This window comes from Callithrix jacchus, chromosome 6 (assembly GCF_049354715.1).
Source record: "Callithrix jacchus isolate 240 chromosome 6, calJac240_pri, whole genome shotgun sequence".
In the NCBI taxonomy this organism is placed as follows: Eukaryota; Metazoa; Chordata; class Mammalia; order Primates; family Cebidae; genus Callithrix; species Callithrix jacchus.
In genome coordinates this window covers 55995247-56011356 of record NC_133507.1, presented here as the reverse complement: position 1 = coordinate 56011356, position 16110 = coordinate 55995247, and the positions used below count along the sequence as shown (strand labels likewise).

The window sequence follows — 16110 nt, the reverse complement described above, 5'->3', positions numbered from 1 at the left end:
ACCAGAATTCCTTTATAGTCTTATTTAAAATCAGTGCTCCAGAGACTACAGAAATGGCATGTATTTAAATTCTGCTCCAATTGTATTTGGGCATCAGAGGCAACAAATCACCCACGGCAGAATTAGCTGTGTAATATCAGTCAGTGTTGAGACAATTGTCCTAACTTTAGTTTGGAGCCGAAGTCTGTACTTTTAGTACACCACTAGTTCCTTATCAAGATTAACAAGGCGTCGAGGGCTTTCATGTAATCAGAAAAGAAAGTGCAGAGGGTTTGGTGAAAGTTTCAGGGCTCTTCCAAGGACCACCAATAGTAACCTAGTACCACAGGTCAGAGCTTTGGGAGAGTGACATTGTACTCATATAGTACAGAGGTTAGCAAAGAGTTAAAGATAAAACTTCCACAAGGGGAAGCCGGAGGGGAACACCTTGCTCAGCGACCTGTTGGCCTCCCCACTCAGTGGAGGGTAATTCCTGGCTGGCTGAGGTTTAAGTGGTCATGGCACAAGGGTGTATGGGTCTGCTCACTCTGGCCTCTGGGTTTGTTGGGGGTACATACCAGTTCCTTGATATGATAGTGGCCCCTACTCTCCCTATTACACTGTGTCTTTAAAGAAGAATCACACTGGCAGATTCTTCTTTAAAGGACATATTAAGAGCCTGTGGAGAAATGAAAATCTAAAATGACCAATGTAAGTTTTTTAAAAGAAGGACTGATAAAAGACAGCTACCTCTAAAATATCCAGGTAATATCCAAATAAGAAAAATGACAGGTTAACTTAAGAATATGTGCTATAAAGGCCACAGATCTGGGTATTAGCACCTTGCTTCTAGCTCTGCCATCTGCTAGCTGAGCGAGCAAATTGAGAAGAAAACAAACATGTATTGAGCACATACTATATGACAGATTTTGTGCTTGTAACTTTATATAAAAATTGCATTTTTAATCTTTACAACAAATTAAAAAATAGGTATGAATCCTCCCGTTTTATAGATGAGGAAACTGAGGCATGGTGAAATTAAGTGTTCACACAATTAGGAATGAGATGCCAAGTTTGAAGCTTAGGGCTGTCACATCTACAAGTGGGCTCTTCCTAGGATACTGTGTTTTCCTTAGACCGAATATTGCCCTTGGTTACTTTTACATTTTCCCATGGAGCCATAATGTACACTTACTCTCTAATCTTTTGTTCTAGTTCTAAAGTTTACTCATGGCTAGCTGAGGTTTTAGTTGAACATAGAACTACTTCTGGTTCTGAAAATATTCAGAGTATTTAAAAAATATTTATAATCTGTTGGTTTAAAACATGTTCACAAGTTTTATTGTGACATTCCCTTGAAGAAAGAGCCTTATTTCCCTCCCCTTGACTGCAGCTGGGCTTAGCAACTTGCTTCTAATGAATGGAGCAAGGTATAAAGGAAAACTAGGTTATAAAAGGCAATACTATAGATTCTTCCTTGGTTTTTCTTAGATTTCTTGCTCTGGGGAAAGCTGGCTGTGCTGTGAGGACATTCAAGCTGCCTAATGAGGGGTGCCCTTGGTGGGGAACCCAGGCTTCTTGTCCACAGCTGTGTGAAGGAACCCCAGCTAAGCCCTCACATGAGACTGCATCCTGGGCAACGTCTTGACCATGACCTCATAAATTTCTGACCCACAGAAACTGTGAGAGAATAAGTGATCGTTTTCTTAATCCACTAAGTTTGGGGTATTTTGTTACACAGAAACAAATAACTAATACAATAATAAAGAGGCCAGGTATAAAGTCAAATATGGCCTTTAAAAAAATTTTATATACTCATTGAAGCTATATTAAGGAAATCTGAATGGATTAATCAAAAATATAAGAAAAATGAGAAGGAAAAGTTTATAAGGTCATCTCACACTTTTAGCAGCACCAGTCCCTTAAGTCTAAAGTTTTGGTGTAACAATATTCATGCCTTTTTTTTGCTGAAAGGCATCAAAAAGGTAAGAGAAGATTGGGCTTGAGTGCTTGTGATTTGTGATTGTCTTTAGTGCTCTGCTCATAGAATATAAATCTCTAGATAAGATGGGAGGAGAGAAAACTTGATAGTGTTGACTTTCTACACCACTGCATTTGTAAAATCTAGCTAGATTGTGTCTGCAATACAGAATATCAGTGTTGGAAGCAACCTCAAGAGCCATTTAATATTTTCATTTAAGAGATTTAGAAATGGGGGCACTGAAGCGTAGTGTTTATCCATAGTCACAGGGCAGATGGATGCTGTAGCCTGAGACTCCGGGTGGCTGAATTCTAGAGCAGTGTTTGTGCTTCTGCTGGAGGCTGCTTAGGGTCCAACTGCTGAAGTGACTTCTGTAGGTATATTTATCTGAGCAGAGGTGACGAAGTGGTTTCCAGTGCCTCTACAGATTCTCCATACGTCTCTTCTCACACACCTTGCCATGCATCTTGGAGAGTAAGATTTGCATTTTGTTGGGAAGCCTCTCCTTTGATCAAAGAAAAGTCAAGAGATCATGGATGTAAGCCAAAAAGAACTCAGATGGGAATTGATCAAAGCAATTTAAATGTTGGAGAAACATAGCATTGCTCAACAAAATGCTCCAGAGTCACTGATTTTAAAGGCGATTTCCTTAGAGAAGGTGGCCTTCTTACTACTGGAGGATTGACTAGCGACATTTCTAAGAAACACATTTCTAGAGAAATTCTGAAACTGACTCAAGGAAACACTAGACTTCATTTTCATGGACTTAAAAATAATTTAAACAATAATCACTTAATGAAAAAGAATTAGTGTGAACAGGAAGCAGCACAAAATTCAGTGCTGCAGTGGAAGGTTGGTGCGTGCTGTTGGGAAGCTGAAGCCGAGGAGGCTGTGGATGTGGGGAACAAGTACTCTGTAAGGGCAGGGAGAGAGTGGTCAGAGGGGCAGAGAACCAAGAGAGCCACTCATCCAAGCAGCCCTAATACGGGCTCTTTAGAACTGGTGTCATGCCCCAAACGCTGAAGGGGATGAGATGATGAGCTCCAGCTGCTTCTGTCAATGGCGTCTGTCCGATACAGTGGTTCTGGGATGTGGATATTTGCATGCTTACATATGTGGAGGGCACCCCAAGGCTTATCATCACCCCTAGACCTCCCTGAGGTCTTGTTTATGGGCTAGCATCTCCAGCAGTGCCTCTGGGGTGCCTTCCTAGTTACTGCCCTGGCCTGGAGGCTTGGTTTTCTCCACTAAATTTCACCATCTTATTGCCAACCCAAGGATACCAGTGCTGTTGGCCTCATTATATGATACTGTCTCCCAGGACCTAATAAACTAGTCTGGCTAAAATATAAAAACAAGCAAGCAAGCAAGCAAACAAACAAACAAACCCTGTTCAGCCACATTCTGCTCCCCAATCAATGACTTTCTTCATGTTCTCCTAACGAATGTCTTTAGGGTCTTCATTTTCTACTCTGGCTGACACTATTCCTTCATCCAATTCCTTCTCCATTAAGAGGGCTTTAGCAGTGACCTCTGAAAACATGGCTAGCAGAATGCCCACTTTCAGCTGCAAGAGATGGTTCTCTTTCTCCAGTTGCTGGTTCTGCCTGTGAAAGCACGGAGTCTCCTTCCGGTCCATGCCTCCACTAATTCCCGTCTCTGCTTTCCACGGCCCATTTTCAAACGTCAGGCTTTGTGTTTCTTTTTGTTTCATGAACCTTTTCCAGGTTCGTAGTGGGAATTTCATAGTCCGGGCCCAGCTCCATCTCCTGGGTTAACCGATCCAAGGAATGCAGGTTGGAGAGAGAAGCAGACTTCCAAGGATGCATCTTCTTGGGACTAAACATATTCCCAAAGTGGGGCATCTTCGGCTTGATGCTGGAAAAGCCAATGCTCCCTTCTCTTGACATGTCCCAGAAGCCAGGGTCCAAGTGTAACTCAAGACCTCCTGCAAGTACCCCGTCCAGATCCCCATCACTCACCGTGACCATAGCGTGCCAGCCTCTCATGGATTATTCTAATTATTAATTGGACATAAGTGAAGCGAAGACAAAAGGTGTCTAGAAACTCAGTGTTTCTGGAGGCATTGTTGACTCTTCTCTTACTCTCACACCCACTTTTGGTCTCTCAGCAACTCCTGCTAGCCCTAACGGAAGATGATGTTTTATGTGTGTGCAAGCTTATGTATGTATATATCATAGTGATGAGAGCTATTTTATATATAATATTATGTTTATGTATGTGCATGCTTATGTATGTATATATCATAGTGATGAGAGCTATTATATATATAAGATTATGTTTGTGTATGTGTATGTTTATGTATATATCATAGTGATGAGAGCTATTATATATATAATATTATGTTTATGTATGTGCAAGCTTATGTATGTATATATCATAGTGATGAGAGCTATTATATATATAATATTATGTTTATGTATGTGTATGCTTATGTATATATCATAGTGATGAGAGCTATTATACATATAATATTATGTTTATGTATGTGCATGCTTATGTATGTATATATCATAGTGATGAGAGCTATTATATATATAATATTATGTTTATGTATGTGCATGCTTATGTATGTATATATCATAGTGATGAGAGCTATTATATATATAATATTATGTTTATGTATGTGCATGCTTATGTATGTATATATCATAGTGATGAGAGCTATTATATATATAATATTATGTTTATGTATGTGCATGCTTATGTATGTATATATCATAGTGATGAGAGCTATTATATATATAAGATTATGTTTATGTATGTGTATGCTTATGTATGTATATATCATAGTGATGAGAGCCATTATATATATAATATTATGTTTATGTATGTGTATGTTTATGTATATATCATAGTGATGAGAGCTATTATATATAAGATTATGTTTATGTATGTGTATGTTTATGTATATATCATAGTGATGAGAGCTGTTATATATATGATTATGTTTATGTATGTGTATGTTTATGTATGTATATATCATAGTGATAAGAGCTATTATATATATAAGAGCTTATCTTGCTCTCTCTCTCCCTCTCTCTCTCTCTCTCCAAAATTCTAGCACTTTTTGCTACACCCTACTCGACTGCCACCATGTTAGTGAAAGCCACATTTCTCACCTGTATTACTGTAGAATAGATTACAGCAATGCTGCAATTACTAGATTACTTTCTGTAACAGATTATTTTCAACTGACCCCCCACTTGCACCTTTGCTTTCTGTAATCTATTCTCAACACCACAGCAGAATGATCCTGTTGAAAGTAAGTCATTTCTTTGTTCAAAACTTTTCAATGGCTCCCCGCCTCCCTCAGAGTGAAACCCAAAGTCCTTTCCCTGACCTACCAGGCTCTGTCTGTCCTGGCCACTGGGTTGTCCCGCACCCTATCACTCATGACCATTCTGAGCTCATCTTCTGCCTCTCCCACCCTTTAACTGCTGCAGCCACATGTGTCTCCTATTGGTGCATGAGTGAGCAGGCATATTCCCATCTCAAAGCCTGAAACTCCCATAGCTGTGCTGGCACAAATTTCAATCCCTTCAATCCCACACTTTCTACCCAGACTCCTTGCTTCACTTTTTTCCTTAGCTCTTATCACTGTGAAACATGTTACATATGTAACTTATTTTTGTGTTGTTATTGCTGTTTGGTGATCCAAGGGAGAGAAGATGATGGTGTAGATTAAAGAGGTTGCAGTGGAGATGATGAGAAGAGTCTGGATTTAGGATAAGTTTTGAAGGTCATGCTGACAGGACTTGCTGTGGGGTTGAATGTGGAGTTGAGAGAAAGAAATCCAAGGAGGTGACTCTGGTTTTGACCTGAGGAATTGGGTTTATGGTGGTGCTAGGATAGGAAAATAATTTAGTAATGATTTTTTTTTGATAGGGGAGATCAACAGCTCATTTTCAGCCATGTTAATTTAAGACATTTATTAAATATACAGAGATGTAATAAATATGTATTTATAAATGCAAAACAAACCTCAGGAAAGAGGTCTGGACTAGTAAAATGAATTTAGGTATCATCAACATTTGGATGATATTTGAAGACATGGGGGCTTTTGGAATCACTAAAGAAAAAAGTGTAGCCAGAGAAGAGATTTAGAAAAAAATTGCTGGAGGAGCTAGTGCTTAAAGATTTAGCTTATGAAGGAATAGATGATACAGACAAGAAGAAACTTTCAGGGGCCCAGTTCATGAGAAGGAGAGCAAGCTGGGAAACAGGGTGCAAGTTTACCAAAGCATGTGACTACAGATATGAATAAGCTTGTGGAACAAAGGTGGGAAGTTGAAATGGTTTTCCCCTGATTGCATCTATATATCTGTATGAAATATATGACAAGGTCTTCAACTGAGAGTTGGGTGGGAGGAGATGCTGGAAATTTGAGGATTGAGGAGAATGTGTAATAGTCATCTTGGGAGTAGGTTAACGAATTTGCTAGGGAAGTTTGGCTGTCAGATAGTGTTGAGTGCTCAATGAAGATTTTTGGTCATAAATTTAAAATGGGTCCTGACAGCCTTGGTTGTGTGATTTTTCTCCAGCAACATTCAGTCGCTTGGGTACTGGGGTACACTAAGTGGTTAGTTAAATGGAAGAAGAGTTGGTGTGGGGAGAGAAAGAAATGGAGAGTTGCCATTCAACTGGCGTAGCTGCCATTATGCAAGGTGATCAGGATGGAGAGATCTGCTGTACGACATTGTGCCTGTGGTTATCATTATTATATTGTATACTTAAAGTTTGTTAATAGGGTAGATTTCATGTTAAGTGTTCTTACCACAATAAAAAAAAATAATGAGTCTGGTTCCATATAACATCAAATAACGCGAGATTTGGTTGCAGAGCTCAGAGAAAATTTCTAACTCTGGATATACATATTAAAAAGTAAGAGTGAAAAGCTGACGAGTAAAAAAATAAAGAAACCTTCAAATAAAGTGTAAGAAAAATATGGATAAAATATGGATAAATTGACTTTATAAGTTAGGAAATAGAATAAAATGTACAATAGACAATTACATTTGAAAAGCTTTTTCACAAATGGAGAAATACTGACATGAAAATCATTAGCCTATTTAAAATAAAATCCCATGTTGGCTTACTCACTAGCTCCATCACCCCCCTGTATTGAAAAACTAATGAACAAACTAAAGGCCATGGTCTCCAGTTTCTGGACTTCTCTGTCCCCTAGCGTATGAATGGTAGGTCACTTATGCGAGATTTGGAAGTGGCAATTTTGCTGTCATCCATTTTGCAGCACCTTTTGGCTGGCTCTCTCCTTTGCCATCAAGGTCAGAGCTGTGTGTAGTTATTCTGCAACAAGTTCTTAATGTTCATTCTCCAGGTTTCCGGACCTAGGCAGTTGTGTTGTTCGCACTGATGGTGATGGCTTCTTGGTCAGAGCTTCCTGAAATCCGAATTCATCTACAGGTGAGAGTTCTTAATAGAAATGTTTTTTTTTTTTTTTTTGAGACGGAGTTTCGCTCTTGTTACCCAGGCTGGAGTGCAATGGCGCGATCTCCGCTCACTGCAACCTCCGCCTCCTGGGTTCAGGCAATTCTCCTGCCTCAGCCTCCTGAGTAGTTGGGATTACAGGCATGCGCCACCGTGCCCAGCTAATTTTTTGTATTTTTAGTAGAGACGGGGTCTCACCATGTTGACTAAGATGGTCTCGATCTCTTGACCTCATGATCCACCCAACTCGGCCTCCCAAACTGCTGGGATTACAGGCGTGAGCCACTGCACCCGGCCAATAGAAATGCTTAATGGTGGTCTTAAAGGGAGTGGTTTCCCTGTATATTAGTTCTTTATTGCCCTGTGGGCATCTTTCACCTGCTTTCCTCCAGTCCTTCAATAATTGTGGAAACGCCAAATTATAATTTTCCTTTTTTTAGAATTTCATGCTCAACAGGTTTCAGCATTTGCACTGAGCCCTGCTTGGGAGAGAATGTACTTCTATAACTGGTTGCAGACAGCAGAGCATTACACTGGGTATCTGGGTGGGCTCATATTTTCTGCATATCTTGAAGGCAATAAGATCCCATTACTGAAAAAAGGTAAGATATTAATAATCCATGTTATGCAGGCAAGACCATTACTTACCTCCCTCCTGTGGTTACCTGGAATGACCCACCTCAGGATGGAAAGGATTCAGGAGACTGAGTGATTGCCTTGGTAGTCGTCATTTTGAGAGTGTGGAATGCAAAGGGTATCTTGCTGCAGAGTTTAAAGAAAGGCAGGGTTTATAATTCTTGGCTCAAGATACGGTCAATGGCCTAAGACCTAAAAGTTCCTTTTGAAAAAAAAATAATGAATGAACCATGGTAAGTAAATTGAATGAATAACATTGGTTTCCCATGGACAGTTAGGACATTGACTGAAAAACAGTGAGTATCATGATAGAAATAATAACATTTATTTATTTACTTGTTTATTTTATTTTGTTTTTTAAGGCAGGGTCTCACTCTTGTTGCCCAGACTGGAGTGTAATGGCATGATCTCAGCTCACTGCAACCTCTGCCTCCCGGGTTCAAGCAAGTCTTTTGCCTCAGCCTCCTGAGTAGCTGAGATTACAGGCACCCACCACCACTCCCTGTTAATATTTTGTATTTTTAGTAGAGGCGGGGTTTCACCATGTTGGCCAGGCTAGTCTGAACTCCTGACCTCAGGTGATCTGCCCACCTTGGCTTCCAATAGTGCTGGGATAACAGGCATGAGCCACCGTGCCTGGCCGGCATAATAACATTTAATAGGATCATTTTAGTGACTGTCTCTTCAGGCGAAGCAACCCAACCTTCTCACTCTTAGGAGGATGGCTGTGCCCTGGTTGGAGAGATGCAATGGCTGTACCTGAGACAACAGTCCATTATCTTTCATTGCCTCTAGACTCATAACAAGGGTTGATCAACAACAGGTCAATCACAAATTCACACCCGGGAGAAGAAAGCTTACTGAGAAAAACATAGTCATAAAATTTTGCTAATTGAGGTGTCTCTTCTTCACTGTGTTTAAAATATTCTGACAATTTTCTTCTTAATTGCCCCTGGAAGACTCCATGAATACTTCTGTTTTGTTTTTCACTTATGACAGCATTTCCCTTCATTACAATTTAGTTTAAAACATTTTGAATAAAATTTAAAAAATATTATTTTAGTTAACTTTGTAATTTTTTTATTGCTTTCAATTGATCATTGGTATGTTATTGATGATTGGATAAGTTATTCACAACTTACTAGTATCAATGCATTTTCTCAAAATAAAAAAAAAGAGGAATTGTGACTTTACCAGGAGAGTACAATGGAGGGAAATGAGGCAAGATAGTTAAGAATGTTTGAAGCTGGGAGTGGTGACGTGTGCCTGTAGTCCGTTCCAGCTGCTTGGGTGGCTGAGGTGGGAGGTTGTTTGAGCCAAGAGTTCGAGGCTGCAGTGAGCTGTGACTGCACCACTGCACTCCAGTTTGGGTGACAGAGCCAAACCCTGTCTCTAAAAAAAAATTAGAAAAAATATTTGAAAGTGAGATGGATCATGGAGTCTATGGGGTTGGTGAGAGTTTTGAGGAAGTGGAGGACTTGGTGGAGGACAGTAAACATGCAGCCGAGTCTTCAGATCAGCAGTCTCAAAAAGTGTGCTGGGAGGACAGCATGTAATAGGGAGAGCTTTGTTTGAGATTGAGTTTTCAGAGGTGTTTACATCCTTCTATGTGTCAGGCACTACTGTATTGGGCACAGTGAATAAAATAGACATCCATGACACATAATCTATTGGGGAAAACTGACAATAAACAAATAGGCAATTAAACTACATAATATGTCACATGGTGATAAATGCTATGGAGAAAAATAAAGCAGGACAGGAGAATCGGGAGTAGTGAGGCAGGTCATAGCCGTGTGAAATGGGATAACTGAAAGGCTCGCTATGGAAGCGATGTTTAAGCAAAGGTTGGAAGGAAGGGACTGGAATTGTCATACAGATATCTCAGGAGGTGCAGTCCATGCAGAATGATAACAGATGCAAGGTTGGTCTGTGGCTAAAGCAAGGTGTCTTGGGTGTCTTGGAGGGCTCATACTCTCTGCAAGGGAAGAGGAGTAGGAGAGGCGGTCAGAGACATGTTGGGGGAAGGGATCAGATTGCATGAAACATGTGCCAGCTTGAGGAGGACTTTTCAGGTTATTGCAAAGATTTGGCTTTTACCACGATGGGAAGTCACTGGAGGTTTTGGAACAGAGACGAGACATATACTTAGAAGGGGCACTGTGCCTGCTGTGTTGAGAGGAGACAGAAGAGGGGTAAGACAGAGGGTGGGAGGCCAGCTGGGAAGCTCTTGCAACAATTCAGGTGAAAGCAGGTAGTGACCTGGACCTGGTTAGTAACACTGGAGATGGAGAAGAAAATCTGCTCAGAATTTGGATGTGAAGGAAGAAGAAAAAGGGTTTGCCAATGAGCTGGAAGTGGGACATGAGGCAGAGAGGAGACAAGGGAAAGTCTTAGAACTTTGTTCTTAGAAACTGGAAGGTTGGAATAAATATTTACTCAGGTAGAGAAAACTGAGGAGGAGTTAGATTTGGTTTCAAATCAGTTTCGGTTTTGTTCATGTCAGGGTTGAGATTATACGACTAGAGTTCAGGGTTTTGAGCTCTAGTTCAGTTCTACTTTATGTTGAAGATAAAAATTTGAAACTCATCTTAAGGTATGAGACTGCGTGAGATCTTTATGGGAATGTGCTGGATAGAGGAGAAAAAAGGCTAAGAATTAAATAGGCACACCAACGATCAGAGGTCAGGGAGATGAGGAGGAACCAGCAAAGCTGATGAGTGGAAAACAAGGAGAATGTGGTGTTTGCGAGCCAAGGGCTGCAGTTATTGGCAATGGCAGGGTCTATGTATGACCATGTGAGCGGATGGCTGAGGTGGGACGGAGGAAAAGGTCATTGGAGCTAAGGAGGAAAAGGAGCTGAGTCTCGGGATGTTGGTTGACTCCGAAGTCAATGATGGGGCTTATGGTAAGAGGGAGGCAGTAAGTTATAAGCTGGCATTACCCACGACTCCATGAACCAGGAGGCAGCCAGCACACAGCAATGAGAGGCTTGTGAGGCTGTATAGTTTGGTGATTAGCTTCAAGAAAGCTGAGGTTTTTCAAGGAGAAGGTCAGACATCTGAGAAGTTATAAGGGGATACCAGATGAGTATTTACCCCTCTGCCAGCCTTCAGGTGCTTGGGGAAGAGGAGAGATAGTGTTTAGCTGAGAGGGCTGCTGGAAGTAGAATCCTTGGAGGACAGCCTGGCTTCCCTGGGCAGGAAGATACATTTTTAAAAATTTTATTTTTATTTTAAAATTGTGTGGGTACATAGTAGATATATATATTTATGGGGTAATGAGATATTTTGATACAGGAATGTAATGCGTAATAATCACATCAGAGCAAATGGGGTATCCATCCCTCAGGCATTTATGGTTTCTTTGTGTTATAAACAATCCAGTTATACTCTTTTAGTTATTTAAAAATGTGTGATAAATTATTGTTGACTGTAGTCATCCTGTGTTATCAAATCCTCGACCTTATTCATTCCATCTGACTACGTTTTTTTGTACCTATTAACCATTCCCACCCCCTGCTCCACTATACTTCCCAGCCTCTGTAACTATCATTCTGTCTCCCTGGATTCAGTTGTTTTAAGTTTTAGCTCCTATGAATGAGTGAGGACATGTGAAATTTGTCTTTATGTGTCTGGCTTATTTCACTTAATATAATGTCCTCCAGTTCCATCATGTTGTAGAAACTGCATACATTTAGAATGTATAGGAAGATACATTTAGAAGTGGAAAAGGTATAGGAGAGTTTGCTGATCAGTGAGTTCCTCAGGGTGCCATGTCAATGCTTGGGAAGAGAGGAGGGTTTGTGTTAGATTAGCTAATACCTGCCTGGTGACACAGGTTAAAGTGTGTGTTGGGAGAGTGGGTAGCGGGAAGGAGCCACAAATGGCTGGTATTGGTATGAGGCATTTGGGATTAGTCCAGAGCAGTGCAGGGCAAGATCTCTAGGCAGCTGGTTTAGCCTGAGGCTGGAGACGTCATGGCAGGAGGAAGACAAGATGATTGAAGACCCTCCTGACGCTGGTCACACCCATGGGTAGGGTGGCGGAGAGTAGAGTAAATCTCTATGATAGCTAATTATAATATTGCTATAGTCATCACGGTTGAGGGAAATGTATCAGCAAGTAGGCCAAAGACTGAGAGACGTTTATCTGCAACTAGGCCAAAGATGGATGAATTGCTTTTTGTCGCCACCCACTGACTATCCTAATAAGTGTTGACAAACATGAACCAAAGTTTTGCTGATAAAAAAGAGATTTTCAGGGAAACCTGGAGAAAGAAAGGGGTGAGCCTTTTACTAACTTCAGGAAATGGCCAGACCACCCTTGCCTTTAGTTTTCATGGTAATTGTTGGCCAGTGAAGTAGAGCTGCCCTGGGCTTCTGCGTCTGTCCCATCTCGGTCAAGGGTCTACTGAGCAGGAAGATTCTAAAGGCTCATTTGACAACAAAAGGTTGGGATGGCCGAGTTGCTTTCTTTCTGTTTCTTTCCATTTACTTTCATTTTCAAGGCTTGTTCACTGTGGCTGTAGGACTCTATTGCTTATGAAGGGCGAAGGGGTCTGTCTCTGTATTCATCATGTGAGTTTGCCTAAGGGCCCCTGGTCTGGCTGTTAGGAGATAGGACCTAGTTCTGACTCTTTTACTTACCTCCCTTGTGACCTAAACCAGGTCACTCATCCTCTCTAGACCTCAAGCTCTTCATCTGAAATCCTTTTCACCTCTCACAGCCTATTCCTTGAAGTTTCTTGAGTCAGCAGAAAGTGAAAGTAGAATCTGCAATGTCTTGGTACAGACTGAGGAGAGAGCCCAGGATTTTGATTCAGAGTAAGAAACTCGTTATTCACTCTAGGGTTAATCACTTTACAGCAACTTGACTAAGTGACATCGCTTCTCCAAATCCATTTAAAAATTGTATAAAACAGGTTGATATTTGTATCTTTCTTGGCTTCTTAAGAGAGATTTTGGTACTATATATACGGTTATTAGTAAGGACAAATATGGAAATGATAAAGATGCTTCCAGAATTCTTACAGGTACCGTTAACTAGCATAATATCTTTGATTGTTGATTGAATCGTCAGTCAATCGATCAGTAGTAAGCATCTATTTTTTTCTGTCAAAGTGTATTTATTGAGGGACAGGATTATGTTGGGGGACTGCAGATAAAGTAGAATAACATAGTAGTACCTCACAGCTGGGGTCACTGAAATGAGATAATTTGTCTAAGGTCATACACTACTAACAAGTAAGTTAGGATTTGAACCCTGATTTGTCTGCCCCAAGGTTAATGATCTTTCTAGTCAACCCCCAGCCCCTTCTCATATTTATATGTTAAGTAAGTGGCAGGCACTATGCTAGAAATTACTGTTGTACTGGCAGCATTTAGCACTGGAAATGGGATCTTATTTCAGCAAATCATTAGTTGTTCCATGAATTAAAACTGGCTGTATTATTTTGATTCTTGGCTTAGTCTTAGAGCCTAATGATAAGCTTTAGAAGCTGACATGACCAACTCCAGGGTCTTCAGTGAACAATCATTTTCTGCAATAAAATGAGCATCTCAGGTGGTCTTTTCTCAGTGGGTGTGTGGTATTCCACCTGTTCCTCTCTCTGATAGCCTGTGGGAACACGGAAGTTAAGGCGTGGAGTAAAAAGTCAGGGCAGCTAGAGAAAGTCTTGTCTGACCCAAATCTATCCTCATATGGGATATGTGGATACAAATATTCCACATAAATAATGTGCCGATCATTCACTACCTTTTTGCTTTTTAAGCGAACCAGAATTACTGTGATTCATACTGAAACACAGACACACATGTATCCATACACAAATCCACACTATCATCTGGCCAAATTACCAACTGCCCAACCTTTCTCGGACAGGTGTGGGAAGAGAAATGCAAAGAGTTTACTGCCTTGTAGAGAGTTCCCAACTGAAAAAGTCAATTAGTATAAATATAAGCTTCATGACCTCAAATTCATGGGGTTTATTTCAGGCAAAATTGTCTCTTTTTTATCATGTAAGAAAGTAGAAAACAGTACAGTGTATCCGTTTAGATTCTGGTGTCTGAGGTCTTTGTGAACTTGAAGGCTGATAAGGTGATAATGCATCTAAACATTTAACCCAAGGGCTGCCAGAGAGTAAAATTGTAATTAATATCTTTCACATTACTTTCTTGCATCTTCAAATAGAACAAATGTCTTAATGACGTGGAGTAAACCCACTTAAGAAATCAGTGTTTTCTACTAACTATGGAGTTTTGGGGACAAGCATTCATCTTTCTGTCTTCAGTGCCTAGAGTAGTGCCTGGCAGTGAATGATTTTTTTTTGTTATTTAATTTTCATTTCATAATCATAAACTTAACTCTGCAATCCAGCTAGGCATGGAAGAGAACAAGGAAAATATGGAACCTAAAGGCAATTGCAGTGAGCACTCAAAGATTCTAGGACACTGAATCAGATGGGGTGGAGGTCTGCTCTCCTGAGCTGCAGAAGGAATGGTTTGGTGGTTAAAATAAAACACAAGTCAAACTGAGTTGTCCACAGTCAGCGATGGTGACCTTCTTGCTGGCCTTGCCATTCCTGGTCCCAAAGTGCTCCATGGCCTCCACAATATTCATGCCTCCTTTCACCTTGCCAAAGACCACATGCTTGCCATCCAGACACCTCAGTCTTGGCAGTGCACATGAAAAACTGGGAACTGTTTGTGTTGGGTCCAGCATTTTCCATGGACAAGATGCCAGGACCTGTATGCTTCAGGATGAAGTTCTTGTCTTCAAATTTCTCCCTGTGGCTTGACTTGCCACCAGTGACATTATGGTGTGTGAAGTCACCACCCTGAGACATAAACCCCAAAATAATTCTGTGAAAGTGGGAACCCTTGTAACCAAATTCTTTCTTTCCAGTGCTTAGAGCGTGAATGTTTTCTGCTGTCTTTGGAAATTTGTCTGCAAACAGCTCAAAGGTGACATGGCCCATGGGCTCGCCGTCGATGGTGATGTGGAAGAACACAGTGAGGTTGACCATGGCTGGTAACACGGAGCTCCCAGTGGCACTGTCTGCAAAGCACTCAGTGAATGTTTGGAATAAGGTAGAGTCCCATTCCCTTAACCTTTCTACAACTATTTCCCACATTCGCTTTCCAGAGAAATTCCCAGACAAGTTAGGGAGGGATCCTATAGAGGAACATTTATTTCTCCAATTCCATTGGTAGTAGAAAATAACCTTGGACATAGATCTTAAATGAATTGGTATTTAATTGATCAATATCTGAGCCAAAATGCAAGTAGTAGCTCCAGTCTATATAGAGTTATCCAAATTAGATATAACCGTATTTGTTGTGCTGACATCCATGTTGTTAAGAACATGCATATATATGATACAGCTCAGATAACATAGGGAGAACAGTGGTTAAACTCTAAGACTCTTGGCTGCTCTAATGAGATAGGGAATGGGGAGTTGGGCTTGGAGGTGCTCATTATGTGAAAGATAATGTCTCTACTCAGCATCATAGAGCATCCATTTCAGCTGAAATCTCACTCTGGGAGTTCCTTTTCCATGCAAAATACAGAACACACACATTCAGAGAGATGCCTAGAGAGAGATGGGAAAGTTCTAAGCCTGTAACGGTGGGAAAAAAGAGGTATTTTCTAGCCATAAGTAACTGGCAGTGATGTCCAGTAGAGAGCATTAGAGCAAATCTTATGTTACAAATACAGTTGATAAGTAGACTGTCCTTTACCTGGACTTGAAGCTATTGCAGTCAGAGACTGAGAATTGCCTTCAAATCCTAATGAGCACCATGGTCAAGGAAGCTTTGAGGACTGAGAGCAGTAATGGGTACGCAAGAGCACTTCACATGAGCCTAAATGACAGATACAATAGAGGCCTTGGGTGGGAATCAGACAAGATTATTTCACAGATGCTTCAGATTTCCATTTACAGGAAACTGGGAACAATGATCAGAAGCCCACCATTCAGCCTTGCTGTATACACTGGGGCTCAAAACTTGGTAACTTACAGTTCTTATTTAATTGTATCAG

The 16110-nt window shown here is 40.7% G+C and overlaps 1 long non-coding RNA gene across 1 annotated transcript in view; it reads left to right on the top strand.

Moving 5' to 3' along the window:
* Positions 1–16110, top strand: part of LOC128932365 (uncharacterized) — a 50054-nt gene that overhangs the window by 23938 nt on the left and 10006 nt on the right. The window contains exon 2 of the long non-coding RNA XR_008482117.2: positions 14974–15158. This is a non-coding gene — a long non-coding RNA (uncharacterized LOC128932365). The remainder of the gene's footprint in view (positions 1–14973; positions 15159–16110) is intronic.